Below are 18,339 nucleotides of genomic sequence, written 5' to 3'. Positions count from 1 at the left end.
GCAGCTGTGCTCTGTGCAGGTCAGTGGCCTTTAGAGGCAGCCACAGTGCCTGGGGCGATGGGGATTTGAGCCCAATGGACAGAAAGGTTTAATCAGTGAACTCATGGGATTTTTTATCATGGTCTTGTGATCCTTAATATGTAAGAGCCCTGTCTGCTGAAGGCAATGATCTCCAGGAGACTTCAATTTTTCATGTGAGGAAGAACAGGCAAATGTCCGGTTTCTCTCTGTTGCAAAGAGGGATTTGAAAGGATATGTCCTGTGAACTCTTTGGACGATTCCCCACTCGTCACCCGTGTCCCAGCCAGATCCTCTGTGCTGTTGAGGCATGCTTGACTGGCTGCCTCATTACAGCAGGAAGAGCTTTGTCCTTTTATCTGAGCAGCTGGCAAAACAATAAATTAAAAAATAAGACAAAGTCAGCAAATAGTTTTCTATCCCCATGTGTGAGGTTAGAGGAACTACTGCCCCTCCTCCAGAATGATTTCCTGACTTGGTAACATTTTTTTCAGTGTCCTCTTCTTCTTTCTCTCTGGGTGCATCAGGAAGAGCGGGATCATTGGTTTGGATGGGGAGGGAGCATCTTTAAATGTGGTGCTGTGGCCCAGACTCTTCATGTGCATCTGCCAACAGCAGCCAAAGCCCTGAGAAATCTCCTTCCAGTGTGAGGCAAGGGTGGCTTTGCAGGGAGAGTGCTCTGGTCATGTCTGGATGGGGCTTGGACTCCAGCCATGAGGTACCACCATGCCTGCAGGCTCCTTGGGCAAGCCCTGCTGGCTGCAGACAGACAACACTGCCTGTGTTAGCCACTTGCAGGGGATGGTCTATCCTGGGATGTCTGTCTGTGCTGGAGAGAAGATGCTGAGGTCACATCCAGCTTCAGACCCCAGGACTGGGTCTGGCTCAGGGTCACTGGCAGTGTTTGGGCTGCCGGGCACAGGCAGGGCTGCTCCACAGGGCACCGCAGGCTGGGCTGGTGACCTGGGGCTGGCCCGTGATGCACATCCTGCTCATGCATGTGGGCATGAGTCAGAGCCCGAGAGGAAAAGGCCTCACCCAGCGGCAGGCAGAGTGGTGCAGGGAGCTGGGGCTGTGTACTGATGGAGGAGATTGCTGACAGCCTCCCCCGGCAAAATCCCTGCACCTGCAGCACGGGGAAGGGGGTTTGGAGCTAATCAGAGCTCCCACCTCACTGTCAGAAGTCCAAAGGAAATGCTGCAGGAAGGGTTTGTCAAGGTGGCTCAGAGCCTGCCTTTGGCACCTGCGAACTTAGAGCTAAAGGAGCTGCTGGGGGCTCCCAGCACACACATCCCAAGCTGCTGCCAGTCTCTCCAAAGTGAGAAGACACAGCAAGACTGATCAGACCCACGTCCGTTCCCCTCTGCTCTCGCGAGACCCCACCTGAAATACTGTATTCAGATTTGGGGACCTCAACATAAGAAGGACATGGACCTGCTGGAGCAATTCCACAGAAGGGTCCTGAAGATGATCAGAGGGCTGGAGCACCTCTCCTATGAAGACAGGCAGAGAAAGCTGGAGCTGTTCAGCCTGGGGAAGAGAAGGCTCCAGAGAGACCTTGAAGCATCTTCCAGCACCTAAAGGGGGCCGACAGAAAATAGGGGGAGGGACTCTTTATCAGGGAGTGTAGTGATAGGACGAGGGGGAATAGTTTTAAACTGAAAGAGAGTAGATTAAAATTAGATATTAGGAAGAAAATCTTTACTATGAGGGTGGTGAAGCACTGGAACAAGTTGATTCTATGCTTTGCAGAGGCCTCTGGAAAAGCAATATAGTCTTTATGTCTCTTCTTTCCATCACTTTGACCTCAGTATTATTATCTTCAGCACCTGCCACCTGCCCCTTACCCAGGTGCTAATCTTGCATGTGCACAGGGACAGCTGAGCAATGGTCCAGCCACCCCCTCCTTCTCCCCTCTTCGCTGCTTTGCCAGGAAACAGGTGTCCAGATCTTCTGACCCTTGCAAATGATTGCATTTAATTACTTCTGGAAATTTTCCACTATGGTTTTAGAGTGATTCTTCCAGAAATCTGGTTCGTCTTTGCTAGGAAGCCATTGTGTGTCTCAGGCAAAGGTCAGGATGAATCATTTCGGAAAACAGTGCAGCTGCAATGGACTCCCAGCGCTGGGGGAGTGGAAGCATGTCCATGGTTTGCTACTAAATACAAAGCCCTGAACACCCCCAGCACTTCTCAGAGTCAATGGGATGACTTGCATAGAGTAACAGATGCTGGGTATGACTGTAGGCAGTTCAAAAGCTGGTGGTAGATGGATCACAGCGGTGGATGGTCTTGCAGCTGTGGCTTTAAAAGGGTTATTGATTCATTTGGAAACAACTAGCATGAGTGACTTTGTAACAGACAGGATTATTTAGTCTCACCACATGCCAAGCATAGAAAAAGTACAGTTCAGCACTGCAATTCTTCCAGTGACCATCACATAAAAAACCCAACAGGATAAGGCATTAATGGGCTGGATAATGCCACTTCCCTTGTGTATGTTTGCAGCTACCAAGGGACATGGGCTGTCCTCAAAAGCAAAGGGAGAAATTCTTCAGTTAAAGATCTATTAGGGAGGAGTTAAGTTGGGAAGCAATCAACCAAAACAAAAAAAAAAGCATGTGGATAATGATACAGCCATGATCCAGGCTGCTACAGCCATTCAAAAGAAATAGAAATAAATCACTCCGAGCATGTACAGAAAACGGATCTCGAAAGACATACATAAGTACAGCTTCTTATATCTGCCTCTATGCTGGGCAGCCTAAGGGAGCTGGAGCTTTCCTTTATGGGCTAGCTGAGGATGCTCCTGGTGACAAGGATGCACAGCACGATATCAGTGGAGCCATCTCAAATCCCAGTTGCTCTTCCTTTTCTAGCAAAGTGTCAAAAAATGCCAAGGAGTTACAGAAGCAAAGACAGACAGAGATGAGAGTGACCAGCAGGGTGTTGAGCTCTCTGCTGTGAGCCCGTGTGGGTCCTACCCCACTGGTGCAAGTTCGAAAAGCTTCACTCAAACCAGATGCCTCTGAGCAAGCAGAGAGCTGCAATTAAACCCTGGCAGCCCTATCATGTTTTCTGCAGGGATGATCTGGTTTCTGTGCTTGGGGTATCTGGTTCCACAGATCCCACATGCAGAAAATCCCCACCCGGATCATAAGGGTGTATCCAGAAGTTTTGCTCTGACATGTACTATAATGCAGCTACATTCAGGATATACTCAGGGGTTTTGCTCTGGCATAAATTATAATGCAACTACTGGAACAAATCAGGTTTGGCCTGCCCACTGCGTTGCCATCCTACCGGGTCAAACCTAGAGATCCAAACTCAGCATTCACTCAGCAGAGCCTGAGGAACAAACCAGAGAGAAATTCTCCAGCGCATGCAACATTCCTGTGTAAATGAATGGGAACTGTAGAGTCTGGCCTGAAGTCAGGATTTCAGGATTTGACCCAATTTAACCTTGGCATAGTTGCCCAACTCCAATTTTTTAATTTTTTTTTTTTTTTTTTTTTTTTTTTTTGGTGAGGCTCAACAATTAACTTTCAAAACAACTTAAAAAAAAAAAAAAAAGGCAGCTGGGGTTCAGAAGTGCTGTGCTAGCCAGCAGGGTTTTCTTAAAGTTACTTCCACTATTATGGTATTTGTTGATGTCAGCATTTTGTGCACAGTAAAGAGCCGCTCTGGACTCTCTGTCCAGGGCAGAGCCATACGAGCCAGGGCAGAAGTTGCGCCTCTTCCCATGCTTGACACACAAGTGGGTAGTTCCTTTTACCAAATTCAACTGCTGGGGTTTTTTTTACGCACTGGAGTGAAATTCAGCCATGTGCAAAATGCAAGGACTGCTCATGGCTCAGATCTGATGAGTCCCAATGTGGAAGGTTTGTTGGAGAGGCTTTGGGGGGACCAAGGAGTGGGATAAGAAGATGGGAAGAAGCAGGATAGGTTTACACCCTTGCAGAGAACTGAGCTTTCCTTTCTGTCCCTTCTTGTTTCTATGCATGGAAAGGGTGCTGTTTCACAAGTTGTTTTCAGGAATCTCTTTCAAAGAGCTGATACAGATAATAAATGTCTCTTTTCTGCTCACCTTCCACCCACAACAAAAGGTATCATCTCAGTCTTAAAGATTTTATTGTTTTAATTATGCATCTTGGAGTTCGCTGGGCCGCTACTTGTTAATATATTTAGTAGAGCGTGGGGGATGCCGACACTAATGGAGCTTGAAGACTTTTGTTTCAAAGGATCAGATCCTGACTTGTAAACCTGCACTGGGCAGTCCTGTGGCTCCAGATTGAACCTGGGCAGTGGGGATGGGTGTCTGGCTGTGGCGGATGAGCCCAGCACTGAGGAGTCTGGGACGGATGAGCCCAGCACTGAGGAGTCCCTGCAGCCCTGTTGTGCCCATGTGGTGGGCTGAGCCTGGCTGGATGCCAGGCACCCACCAAAGCCACTCTTATCACTCCCCTCTGCAACTGGACATGGGAGAGAAAATATGATGAAAGGTTCATGAGTTGACATAAGGTCTTGGAGAGATCACTTACCAAATACCATCACAGGCAAAATAGACTCGAATTGGGGATATTAATTGAATTTATTACTAACAAAATCAGAGTGGGATAATGAGAAGTAAAATAAATCTTAAAACCACCTTCCTCCACCCCTGCCTCCTTTCCAAGTTCTCCCACCTCCCCCTCAGCAGTGCAGGGAGATGGGAAATGGGGTTATGGTCAGTTCATCACCTGTTGTCACTACTGCTTCTCAGGGAGAAGTGTCTTCCCCTGGCCCCAGTGTGGGATCCCTCCCACGGGAGATAGTCTTGCACAAACTGCTCCAACGTTGACTCCATCCCATGTGCAACAGCTCTCCACAAACTGCTGTGATGTGGGTCACTTTTCCATGGGTTGCAGTCCTTCAGGCACAGGCTATTCCAACTTCAGTTCCCCGCTGGGTCACAAGTCCTACCAGGAAACCTCCTCCAGCGTGGGCTCCTCTCCCCATGGTCTGCAGGTCCCTGCCAGGAGCCTGCTCTAGCACACGTTCTCCATGAGCTTATAGCCATTTCTTGGGCATCTACCTGCTCTGGCAGGGTCTCCTCCACAGGCTGCAGGTGGATCTCTGCTGTCCCGTGGTCCTCTATGGACTGCAGGGGAACAGCTGCCTCACCGTGGTCTTCCCCATGGGCTACAGGGGAATCTCAGCTCCTGGAGCACCTTCTCCCCATCCTTTTGCACTGACCTTGGTGTCTGCACAGCTGTTCCTCTGACATATTCTCACTCCACTCTTCTCTGGCCACAACTACATCCGTATTTAAGGAACCTTTTGTTTCCTGCGGATGTTCCTTTCCATCACTGCAGATGAATCTGGATGGCTCCCTAGTAGTTCAAAATAGCTTTTGAGATTTAGACTTAGCGTCTGAATTTCTTCTTGTCCCCAAAAACATTTTCAAAGCTTACTTCCAGCAATGAGACATCCCCTGTACTTTTCAGCCACAGCTTTACTTGCAAAGGACTGTGAAAATGGCCATTTTTGAAAGCAAAATCAGCTCATGGAGGTTTAAGAGGCCTGGGAGCACCCAGCTTCAGCACCAAGAGATGTTTTGGCACTGAGAACACTGCATTGTGTTAGGGTTTGTGTTGGCATAAGATAAGGAACCTTTTGTTCCTTAAATACGTTGTCACAGAGGCATTACTATAATTCCTGATTGCTTGGCCTTGGCCAGTGGAGGGTGCATGGACATGTGGGAAGGTTCTGGCAGCTTCTTGCAGACACCAATCCTGTAGTCCCCCCTCCCCTCCACTACCAAAACCTGGCCACACAAATGCAATACAGCCCGCTAGGCAAATCCAAGCGTATTTTCAGGGAAAACTGCTTTTATTTCCCCTGGGGCAAGAACATGAATAATTTCTTTTGGGTTTAGAATAAAATCAGCAGGATGGCCAGTGGCAGGGTGTTAAGTAGGAGTGGGTTTTAATCCATTTAAGTGCTTTGATTAGTCTTGGTTCCAAACTCCCTTCCCTCCCTTCCATCACTGCGGATGAGTCTGGATGGCTCCCTAGTAGTTCAAAATAGCTTTTGAGATTTAGACTTAGAGTCTGAATTTCTTCTTGTCCTCAAAAACATTTTCAAAGCTTACTTCCAGCAATGAGACATCCCCTGTACTTTTCAGCCACAGCTTTACTTGCAAAGGACTGTGAAAATGGCCATTTTTGAAAGCAAAATCAGCTCATGGAGGTTTAAGAGGCCTGGGAGCACCCAGCTTCAGCACCAAGAGATGTTTTGGCACTGGGAACACTGCATTGTGTTAGGGTTTGTGTTGGCATAAGATATGCTCAGTGCTTTGGCAGGGGCAGGAAGAGCGTGGATGTGGAGGGGAGACCTGGGACTGGAGCAACTGAGGGTGAGAGTTTTTCAGATGATGTCAGGAGTGCCTGGGATACTGATCATGTTTTATAATTGTGTGGGTGATGCTGCTTTGCTCCTGCTGCCCCTTGCCTCAATAAGTGACTGCAGCTTGGACTCCGGGATTATTCAGACTGGGGAAGGGAGAAAAAGGGGTGGTGAAGTACGTTTGAATGATTCTGAGGTTGCACCCTGTCTAATGAATGCCAAGAAGCACCCTATAACTCACTCTGGGCTTTCAAGCATGAGCAGACAATGGGAGGTGTTCAGTAATAGAAAAAAAATCTCGAATTTGTGTAGGAACTTTTTACTTTTTGCCTTTTACTCCCCCCCTCTTCCCCGCCTGTGACTCAACACCATTGCTGCAAGACAGCATAACCCCAGGCACACAATCATCCTCCAGATATTACGACTGTCAGGCAAACAGATTGCTCACTCCATCCTGCGCTGGTCTGAAAGGATTACAATGTAGATTAGGATCAGGATTGCCTTCCTAACATTCTCAGCCTCAAAACAGGTGTAAAGGGAAAACACGTGAGGGAAATTATTTGCTGGTGGAGAATCTCTCCACGAGGAATTGTTGGATAAATACTAACTGGAGATTGGGATCAGGCAGCTGCTGAGTTGGGCTTTTCCCACTTGGAGGTAATCTGAGAGCAACGTTATGGGCTGCAGGCCCATGCAAAGCAAAAATGCCATTGCATACATGCATGAAAATGATTACCTGTGCATTCACACACTGTGTCCTGAGAGGTTCTGGTAAAAGGGAATAAAATAATCATAGAATCATAGAATGTTTTAGGTTGGAAGGGACCTTAAATATCATCTAGTTCCAACCTCCCTGCCATGGGCAAGGACACCTTCCACTAGACCAGGTTGCTCAAAGTCCCATCCAACCTAGCCTTGAACACTACCAGAGATGGGACATTCACAACCTCTCTGGGCAACCCGTTCCACTGTCTTACCACCCTTATAGCAAAAAATTCCTTTCTTACGTCCGATCTAAACCTACCCTCTTTTAGTTTAAAACCATTTCCCCTTGTCCTATCACTACATGTCCTTGTAAAAAGTCCTTGTCCGGCTCTCTTGTAGCCCCTTCTAGGTACTGGTAGGTGCTATAAGGTCTCTCCAAACCCTTCTCCACTCCAGGCTGAACAGCTCCAAATGTCTCAACTTGTCAGCCTGGAAGAGAGAACCAAACACACTCCTTTGCCAGTGAAATGAACAAGGTGTGATACCCACTACTGGAGGTGGGTTAAAGAATGGAGTGAAAAGCATGACTGCAGAGAGTGTCCTAAGAATTCATGCGTATATACAGGCTCTTGTTCAAGTAGTTCTGCATGTGTTGAGATTGTTTGAGAACTGCAAATGCAAAGACAGAGCTGCAGGTCCAAAGCCAATACATATTGCTGTGAGCCTGGTATCTTTGTTACAGATTATTAACTCCAGCCTGCATGTGTGGTATATCAGCTTAGATTATTTCCTGTAAATACATCTGTGCTGGAAAGCTCAGGTTGGATTCCACATGTATTTCTCATCTGCTCTTTTCATCTGGATAGACTTGAGCAAACTGAGATCATGTGACTTGCCAAAACCACCCAGTGAGTCACTAGCTCAGCCCAGATTAGATCTCAGGAGCTTTCTGGCTTTGATCTAGCCACAAGACCACATGGCCTTTTTCTATAGTCTTTGATGAAAGGCTACATAAACACACATAAGGGAGTTTACTAAATTTTTTTGGAAGTTCTGAAAAACGTTTTGCCCCTGCGGCAAGCAAAATTGGAATGGGCTGTAAATGGGTGCCATGCACATATCTACTAGAGTAAAAAAAAGTAACAGGAACTAGGTATATGTCCAAACACCTGAAAGGAAAACTGTGCAAGTGACAACAGGATGCTCTGGATAATAGTGCTGTGGATGCTGTACCTGCCATATGCGTCTTTCCACAAGAACTGGTTACCTTATAAAGAGATGTTGTTGCGTCATCCTTCAGAAAGTATAAACACATTAGGCAATGTTATTCTCTAAAACATCAACACATGAGCTACTTACAATGGACTAAAAAGTCATTGTTGCTTTGAGGATGTATTTGTCCCAAGTGATTCATAACAATCCATGGCACTGAGGCTATGAAGACTTCTAAAGGATGCCTCCACTTCCAGGCAAGTATCCACGGAAACAAGCCCACAAGTTTGCTTTGTTTGCCTTCTTTTACCTAGGATAACCTCTTAAGCTGCTTTGTGGACAGCCAGGCTTCCCAGATGAAACAGATGTCTAACCCTTCTCGATGCTGGGCTTTGCTTGCTGTACCTGCTGTGCTGCTGACCACCACGATCTCTCCTGCGGGAAGGGTAGCAGTTCCCTCTGACAGGGCTGGATGAGGATGAGGACATCTCAGTGGCAGTAGCTCCTATAGTACAGTACTAATGTGGTTCCAGAGGCGGCTGCCAAGAATTGCTTCCCATGCCTGCCTGCGCCAGGAGATGTGTGGAATGACAAAACCGAACCTAGCAGAGTGCAGGGGCCGTGTCACTGTGACCCAGGGATTTGGAGCAGGACCCAAGAGCAACTCAGATACCCCCGTGCTCTCAGGATGGGCAGCTCAATTAGACAGAGTCTGTCCTCTGGCAAGGGAAAGCCAGACCGTGACCACCAATGCCAGAAGACTGTTTAGGCCTGTAAATCACCTTTTCTACTTTCTTTCCTTCTTCCCTGGCCTCCGCTCTGGCCTCTCTGTCCCTTTGAAATCGTTTCTGGGATGTAGGGATACATCCTGCATCATTTTGGATCCTGTGTAGCCCATATGGCCACCTGGAATTCAGCTCTCAGTTTTCTGAGAGACCCACATCGTTAGGGAAAACCAGCGTGTGTGTGTCTGTGTCAACACATAACAAAACACATTGTAAGCACCCTGAGCTCAGGAACTAATACGTGCTCTGGCAGGAACACAGTTGTACCAGCAAGAGCACAGGGTCATAAGCAAAAGCAATATTGTTTCCTGTGGGACTAATAAAGACAAAAGACAAAGCAACTGTTTACTGTACTAGTGAGGACACTGTTTGGGACACTGAAAGGGGAATACAGCAGATACTGACACATGGTTGTTAAGTATAGATAAATGTTCAACCTGAAAAGAACACAGAAACTCAACCCTGAACTGCACATAGGTGTTCTGGGCACTAAGGCAAGTGCCTATCTGAGGTGTGTCAGAGAAGCTTGTCTGCTGTCCTCCTCTTATACTGCTATTAGCTCATCCTATCTTCTTGATTTGAATCAATTGAATAGCACCTGCATTGACTCATGCTTTCTATTCAGGTCAGTTGTAGAGGTGGAGAGTCAAACCCATTTTGAAACTAAGGACCTCTGTTCTTCTGCTCCAGGACTGGCCCTGTACAGCTGCCAAGCTCTAAAAGCCTGCACAGCATTTGTGCCCAATACCAGCAGGAAATGTCTTCCTTCTGGCACTGCAAGTAACGCGATGTGATTTATGGAGTGAAGTTCCACTTAATAAAACTGGAAATGAGATACTGATGGGTGGCTGTGAAAAGACCACCACACTGCACAAGAAAACAGGGTGTTCAGTCCTCCAGTCACCTCTTCACAGCTCAGAGGAGGAAACTTCGGCAGGATTTTAATTCACTCTTAGTTGGATCACTTCATCCAGCCAACAGCAGTTCCCTAGGGTTTAAAAAAATGGGGGTTCACTGCTTAAACTTCAGACAGCTCTGACTAACACAAAAGAGAGCCTCCTTCTGACAGAAATGGAAGGACTAATCACTCAATCTAAAAATTAGAAGTTGTTTTTGTACCACAGACCATAATTAAATTAGATTTATCTCATGCAAGTAGATTAGAGCACTAATTATGAGCCTGTTTATTCAGTGTACACACACATATCTGTGGACATAAACACACATATGTTTCTATATTCAGAAATACAGGCAAAGTTGAACCCAAAACCCAAGGGGATGTTATTGCTGCCCTGTGTGGGGAGGAGGATCTCCATGTCTGTGGTGCCGGACAATCTTCACTTCATCAATGGCTTTTAATGCTTCAGACATCTGTGCTTGTCCATGAAGATGGTATCTTGGAGGTGGAGGATTTGGCAAAGCTTGTGGTAGAACAACAGTTAAGCCATAGACGAGTGTATGGCCTGGTAGGACTGGAAGAGATTGCATCAAAGATTGGGTTTCTGCCAATGAAACATTAGTAGCCATGGGGCGAGTTAAGCCCTGGTGACCTTGTGGTCAAACTTCTAGCTGTAGCCTCTTTGGGAGAAAATCCAAGTGATGCTCATGCCCTTGGTGAAGTCAGCAGACCTGAAGAACATGTGTCATTGTCAGAAGCCGAAGCACACGCTGACAGACTTTGTCACTTCTTGGAGACACAGGCGGGTACATCACGTTACTTCACTGTGACTGATGGAACTGAGACATCTGGGGAGCAGCAGAGAGCACCAGCCTGGAGACAAAGATCACGGACTTTTTTAGTAATGACATGACTGAAGGCCTGCTCGCCATACTGAGGGTGGGTTAAATGCACTCTCTCACTTTGGTGTCATTACAACACATTGCCAGGTCTGTTCACTGATGTTCCCACTTCATACAAATTATTGCTAATGTGACCAGTTTTTTTTTTGCAGTCCCCTTATGTCTGAGTAGTCAAGGATGTGCTGTGTTTATGTGTACACGCATGTGTGTGTTTGCACATATATAAAGCAGTTGCTGGCATAGTTGATTGGGAACATAAATGGAAAATGTGAAGTGTTAATGAAAACTGGAAAATATCCAAGACTATTCTACTGGATGCTCAAAACTCCATGATATCATGGAGAAAGAAAATAGATATGTGGGTTAAGAAACAGTCTACTTTAAAAGAAATGCAGAAAGAGCAATATAACATGAAGAAATGAGGTATAAATCAGGCAAAATCCACAGGAAATAGAATGACGATGATTATAAATTACAAGTTAAAACAATGTAAGTGATTGATAAAAGGAAACCAAGGGATCAATAGACTATCAACAGCCAATGGAGTGAAAGAAATGCAGAAAACATTCACATAATCATGTCAGGAACAATGGTGCCTCTTCTCCCAAACTCATCTCGATGGCTATATAGATCAATTGCCAAATGTAGATGGTAAAATCACAAAAAAAAAAAAAGGCAGAAAAGGCAGAAATATTCAATAGCTGTTTCTATTCTGCATTTAGGAAGAAGATGGATATTCATCCCATATGATGTTGCAGATGGAGTATAGCATTTACCATCTGGAAAAACGGAGGATGTGAGGTAGCATCTGCTAAAATTAAACATTTTTCACATCATCTGGCCTGGCTATCTTTATGTCTTAAAGGAGTTGTCTAAAATGCTCAGTGAAATTATATATTGACAAATCTTGGGGAATTCCAAAACACGGAAGACTGACAGGGTAGCTCTGGGACTTAATAAGTGTAGAGGGATACTCTAGGGAGCAATAGATTGGTTAGCAGGACAGTATCCCTCAACACAATCACCAAAAGTTCACTCAGGCCTCCAACAGCAAGCCATTAGAGGTTAAAAATAAAACCAATGCTAATCAGCAGGGTTTTGTGGAAGGCAAGTCTTGTCAAAGAAACCTGTTGCCATTTTCTTTGGACGCAATTAGAGATCTGGTTCACAGTTTCTTGGCTTTCTCCACCACATGACAAGTTGATTAATGAGCTCACATTATGCAGGATGAATAGGGCATACGCTAAGAGTTGGCTGAGTGACAGATGTAAAAAAGTAGTTATTAATGGGGGATTAATGGGAAAGCAGCAGGCCAGGGATGTTTGAGGGGGTGAAGTCAGCAACAGGGAGCTCAGTGTTTCTGTAGCTTCGGTCTGTGTGACTCAAACATCTCTATCCTACAGCAAAGGGTTAGAGACCCTGATGTTACATATTTGTCTTGGCAAGATCTTATCTGTTTGCACATCACTAGGATTCATCTGAGCAATTGTCTCCATTATCCAGGTAGGAAAGCAAGGAGGTAGCAGAGATGGGCTGTTATTTTAGGAAGCTATGAGAAGCAGTTGCTTTCTTAAGGGCCAGTTTGTGTGTGCAATATCAAATTTCTGGCCTGACAAACCCACAAAGGCCATCAAGCAAATCAGGAGCAGATCTGGGAAAAGAGCTCAGCAGTTGCTGGCTCCTGGCCTGACCCAGGGTGACTCACTTATCTTACACATGTTGCATCTTTTCCGTGCACGGAGCAGGCATTGACATCAGAGTGGCCCAAAAGATCTACTCCTTCTGGCCAGCACTGACTGTTTGCTCTCCTCCCAGCACATGCATCAACTTCCACCATCCAATAACTATAGCAGCACTTCATTTAACACCCCTACACCCTGTTACTAACTGTTTGATAGAAGATTAAAGAAACAAGTTCTTGTATGCTAATATACTCGCCAAGTATTTGCTCCTATTTTATCCCTTCGCTTGCTTTGTTGCCTTTCCTGACAACTTCACTATTCAGAGGAAGTGTCACCTTGCAGGATATATAGGCTGACGTGACTGTTTAACACAGTCATAGGAAGAAGACACGTAAGGTAAAATATATTATATGCATTAGTTTTTTGTTTCTACAGCGGGCAGAGGAAAGTCTGTGTCTCAAGGTTTGCCAGTACCCTGTCAGCAGCAGCTGGTACCTGGTTTAATGCTGTGGGCTGGCTGTGAGGCTGCAAGTAGAACCCTATTTTGTCCTGGGAAGCCTGGAGAGGAAATGAGAAATCTCCTGGAGTTGTGGTGGCACTTATGTCAGAGCTGGCCTGCACCCTCCCTCCAAGTGCTGCTCTCTGCCAGGCTGGTGCATGGCAGGGAGAGAAGCCATAGCTGTTCTGAAGGTGATGGTGAAATAATCTTTATAAAAAAAGGAAGTGGAAAAAGAGGTAAAATAACTGGTTTGCAAATGTTTCATTATCTGTTGGAAAGCAGCAAGATTCATTTTATTTCCTCTGCAGTGTCTCTGCTTGACATAGGAGAGCTGCCAGCTATGACATCTCCCCTAGGATCAACAACCCAGACAACAGGAGTAACTGACAGCTGAACCCTCTTGGGCCTTTCATTAAAAAAAACCCCAAAGCAACAAAACCCCCAAACCCCCCTATGATTAACTAAAACACAGGGCAGAAAGCATCACGCTGGGGATGCTCTGGGAAGGGCAGGGTTCAGCACTGTGCTTCTGTGCCTGCTCCCCTGATGAGTGGGCCATTTTCCACCCCTGACGAAGACAGGTTCCTCTGGGGCTGGGGCTGTTACTGGTGGCGTTGGGCACAATGGCAGAAGCAGAGGCACTGAAGATGTGGAAAGAAATCCCCTCTGGGTGCAGCAGTCCTGAGGGGCAGGGGAGCTGAAACTCATTGCTTGCCCACACAGCAGCTGAGGTGCCATCCTCAGATGGCAATTGTGAAGCCTTTCCTGGCTGCAGCCCTGTAACAATATGTCCTGGCATTTGCTTTTATCAGTAACAGCAGTCTCCATGCTGTAATTACAGCCAGTCATCCGGGAAAATCAGTAGAAACTCTAACCCCTCCAGCCTGCAACCCCAGGTATGCAAGTGGCACAGCCCACTGCTGCCTCCCAAGGTCCCAGCACAGGGCTGAACCCACTGACATCTCCTTAGAGTGGCAATGGCCAGCTTTCCAGGAGGCCCTGGCACTCACTGAGAGCACGGTCAGGGTAAATAGCCAAAAGAGATGTGGCAGGGCTGGGAGAACCCCCAGGGATCCTGAGGCTGGAGTGCTGCTGCAGCATTGTGAGACTCTTCTCCAGTCATTGGAGACAGTGGGCAAGGAGGCTTTGCTGGCAGTGTGCTGGGGACCAGGGCACTTGCTGAGGTGTCCCAATATCCCCATTTGTTCACTCACCACACCCTTGGGTGAGGAAAGCCTTATTGTTCGCTGTTATCTTAAAATCACCCACAACTGCAGCCCCAGCCAGTGTGACAGAGAGGAAGAAAAAAGCACAGATGCCAGGACTCATTTCTAAAGGGCGGAGGTGGAGAAACCCCTTGCTTACATCAGGATGAAGCTGCAGAAGTTCTCCTGGATGTCAGGACCATGTGCTGCCTCTCCTTATGTGGAGGAGGAGGGGCTGCCATTCTTCTGTCTTTTACAACCCTGGGCATCCATCTCAGTGGATTTAGGTAGTTTCAGAACATGCCTGCCCCTCGACATCCACTAAGAGGTCCTGGCAGCATTTACTCATTTTCCCAGAAATTACTTGATTGTTTCTATTTTCAGGGGTTTGGCTGATAGCTCTTGGTTGAATAAAGACCCTCTTTACCTCCATGGGGCAAAGCTCAGTCCCCATTAGATGAGCTCTCTTATACTGTCCTTCACAAATGGATGGCCAGTTCTCCCCCTTCCTCTCAGGTACCTGTTTGAGTGGAAATTGCCCTTTCCTGGAAGAAACACGGTGCTGAACCTGAAATTAAAATTAAACATGATTAATGTGTCTCAGTACTGACTCCTGATTGAGATCATTCACTGGGAGAATGGGTGGGGGGTCCTGACTAATATTTTTCCTCTAGGCAGAGCTTAACATGAATTTCAAGAGCACCAGATTGATGAGAGAGTCCTGGAGCGGCAGCATTTCTCTGTCTCCATCTGGTACGCAGACACCCCAGTGTGCTGCATGTTAAGACATCTCCTGCTATATTTGTAAATAATACTAATTGCTCTGAGCTCCTTCAGAAGCGCTAGAATTAGAGGGAATGAGGAACAAACTGCACAGCTGTCCTTCTGAAGTGCTGCAAGCCCAGGTTCATCAGACAGTGTCACTGAGAACAGAAAGTCAGCAGCTGCAGCAGTGCTGCAAAGCCATGAAGACAAAATGCAGCCATGCCAGCAGGACAGAGCTAGCAGCCCTCACATGGGCTCAGACCTCCCTAAAAGTCCTCAGCAGTAGAGGAGAACATCAAAAGGCTCAGTTCTGAACTCAGCTGAGGAGTTAAGAAGAAAAGGCTTTTTTTACTGAAGAAGCAGTGGGAAGCAGAGGCTCTCGGGGAAGCTGAGGAATGAGCAGCCCTGAAGCAAACAGCAACCCCCAACACTGCTGCCATAGAAAGGGGCTCACATAGGTGTAGGCTCCGCAGCTGAGCTACATCAGGAGTTTCTCAGGAGCAGTACCTCAGTGAAATCCATGAATCAATCCAGAGGATGTAATTAGTGCCTTTGGAGGCTGTGAGTAGGCCAGTAGCAGACAAGGCTGTGATGCTGGATTCCAGGAGCTCTATTACTGCTACAATCAAATCATGCCATTTTTCCAGATTGTTTGCTGCTGCTTTTTTTGTTTATCATAGAAAGAAAAAAAAAATCAATAATTTTCAAAGGGCATGAAAAAGAGCAAAGAACTATTTTTTCATTAAATAAAATACATAATTTGCAATATTAAAACTAATGCTTATGGCAAAGCATCCTTCTCATTCATTCATGAGTCAGGCACAATTCAACCTCATTTATGCCCAAGCACTAAGATTAATTCAGGTCTGTGCAGCTACAAACTTGTCACTCACTGCCTCAGCCACATGCATAAGCCAAGGGCTCTCCCCACCAGTGACACAGGTCTTCATGCTCTGGTCAGTCCTGCAGTGCTGCCCATAGCACAGGACTATCTGGGGAGGTCCAGGGCTGGGTCTGGCAGGCTGAGCCCAGCTCTGGCTGAAGGCAGGCAGTCTCACACTGACCCAGTTGCTCTAACGTGGACACATCCAGACTGTGGTGGCCAGGAGCTGCTCCAGGGGATCGATGAAGGGCAGGAGCACATCTGTGCCATGACACAGGGTTCAGCGTGGGGCTGCCCAGTGCAGCTGAGCCCCAGCTGGCACAACCACAGGGCACAGACAGGGTCTGGATAGCTCTAGGTTGGAGAAGCCAGGCTGTATTTACACAGTGCTGCCTACGAGCTCCCAAGCCCCAGCTCTTGGCAGCTACAGCCTGATTTGTCTAGACTACATCTGGACTCAAGCTGGCTCCTGGCCAGCTCAAATGAATCTCTCAACACCGTGCTTCCCACATGTCAAACCCTGGGATTAACACGGTCAGTGGGAGCTCCCATCTATGTGCATCAGCCATCTGCATCAGGCAGTGCAGTCAGTCCCATAGATGTTGACAATACATCCTGAATTTGCTGTAACACTTATCTCCTGAAACCTTTGAAGTAGGCACATCTTGAGTCTGCACTTCATGCAAGGGTCCCTGTTTCTAACTTGGCAAATCTGCAACATAAATACTAACAATATGCCCTATAAATACATATATTTATGTATTTATGTAGCAGCCAAGCCAAAATTGAATGAAGTCCATAAGGAGGCATAGACAGCCTTCACTGGTTTTACACTGGGACATTTATTTTTGTTCTGAATAAAAAAATCATTGTCATCTAACAAGAAGTTTTCAGGTCATAGTTGACTCTCAGGCTATGTCCATATTAGTATATTAAGCAACACACATTCCTGGGCCCTGATACATGTTCATCTATGTTTTTGAATAGTTAAAATGTTCCACAGTGCAGTGCTGGATGGTGTTAACCAGCAGGCTTCCAGATAATTCCCAAGCACTGTGAGTCGATACAGGCTATTCATCTCTCAGTGAGCAGGTTGGATATGCCCACTCTGTTTTGATGGATAAGGGAATTTACCTGTATGGACATGCTATTCCATGCCAATTGGCCTCAGGGCCAGAAATAGTCCTAGGAACATCTATTTTACTAGTATAGACATAGCCTTTGGTGGTGGCCACTTATTTAAGTGTATGTAAACAGGTAATTAGGATTGCGCAACTGTTGCTTGGACTAATTGCATATGCCAGATCTTTACAAGAGGGTGAGTGCTCAGCACCCAATATGGACCATTTTTTTTAGAAAAAAAAGAAGCAGTAATTGTGCATAATAAACACTTAAAAACCTGGTTCCAGGGGTCTCTTTAAAGCTGCCAGAATTCAAAAGGAGTAGTTGAATTTGCTGTTTCCATGGTAGTTTGGGTTGGGTTTTTTTTGTTTGTTTTATATTTATTGCAGTTTCTGAAATTTGTGGCTTATTGTGGCTGGCCAGATGGATGTGAGAGTAAAGAAAATTGGCTACTCAACTTTTTTTCAGAGAAAATTAACAAGATAGAAAGTGAAATCCTTGTGAGTCCAGGAGGGAAAAAGAACACGAATAGCTAAAAATGGAGGCCTGGGGCTATTGGGGCACCATGAGCTCAGGTCCACAGCACTAAAATCATAGCAACAGGTGATTTAAACTGATTATTTGAATAGTGTTAATTAGCGCTATAACAAAAAACTTTTTTTCCCACTGAGGATCATAATAGAATTTTTTTTGTATTAGCAAAATATGCCTTTTCCATATTTCTTCAGTTTATTACATTCCTTACTGCCTTTTAATGCACATCAGATTAATAGCAAGGAAGATTTCAAATGCAACTTGATTCATTTTAGCATGTTCTCTCTTGATCAGCCTGGTTACTTGGGGACTGCATTCCTCAAACTGTTTCCTGCTGTGCTGGTCATTCAGCATAACCCCAGGACCAGGATAAATCCTGGACTGCAATTTCTGTCAGACTCATCACCCCACTTGTAGTTGCAGACACTCCAGTTGGGCTTTTGAGCCCTTTAGTTGGGCGTCATGTTGTTAGTGTCAAATTTTTGAACTTGTTCTTCAGTTCCAGTTGGCTCCAGTTTAGGTGTGTAGATAAGGTTGAGGGTTTTCTGATTCAGTTTATCTGTTTGCAAAATGAATATAATGCTAATTAATTAATCATGAAAAAAATCTTATTCTGTACAGAGATACTTTTTTTTTACCTCCTTAAAGGATTTCAGAACCTCTTGAAAATGTCGCAAATAGTTCCCAGAGGTCTCTTTATCTCTCGCTGAAGTACAGCCAGCTCTGGAGTGACCTGTGGCAAA

The 18,339-nt window shown here is 46.0% G+C and overlaps 1 long non-coding RNA gene across 1 annotated transcript in view; it reads right to left on the bottom strand.

The window, feature by feature from the left end:
- Positions 1–10,363: 10,363 nt before the first annotated feature.
- Positions 10,364–18,339, bottom strand: part of LOC135416016 (uncharacterized) — a 30,239-nt gene continuing 22,263 nt past the window's right edge. Inside the window, exons 2-5 of the long non-coding RNA XR_010431400.1 lie at positions 18,235–18,329; positions 15,565–15,718; positions 14,720–14,860; positions 10,364–10,877 (exon numbers count right to left, since the gene is read on the bottom strand). This is a non-coding gene — a long non-coding RNA (uncharacterized LOC135416016). The remainder of the gene's footprint in view (positions 10,878–14,719; positions 14,861–15,564; positions 15,719–18,234; positions 18,330–18,339) is intronic.

The sequence above is a fragment of the Pseudopipra pipra genome, chromosome 1 (assembly GCF_036250125.1).
Source record: "Pseudopipra pipra isolate bDixPip1 chromosome 1, bDixPip1.hap1, whole genome shotgun sequence".
Lineage (NCBI taxonomy): Eukaryota > Metazoa > Chordata > Aves > Passeriformes > Pipridae > Pseudopipra > Pseudopipra pipra.
This window is presented reverse-complemented; position numbering and strand designations above follow the sequence as displayed.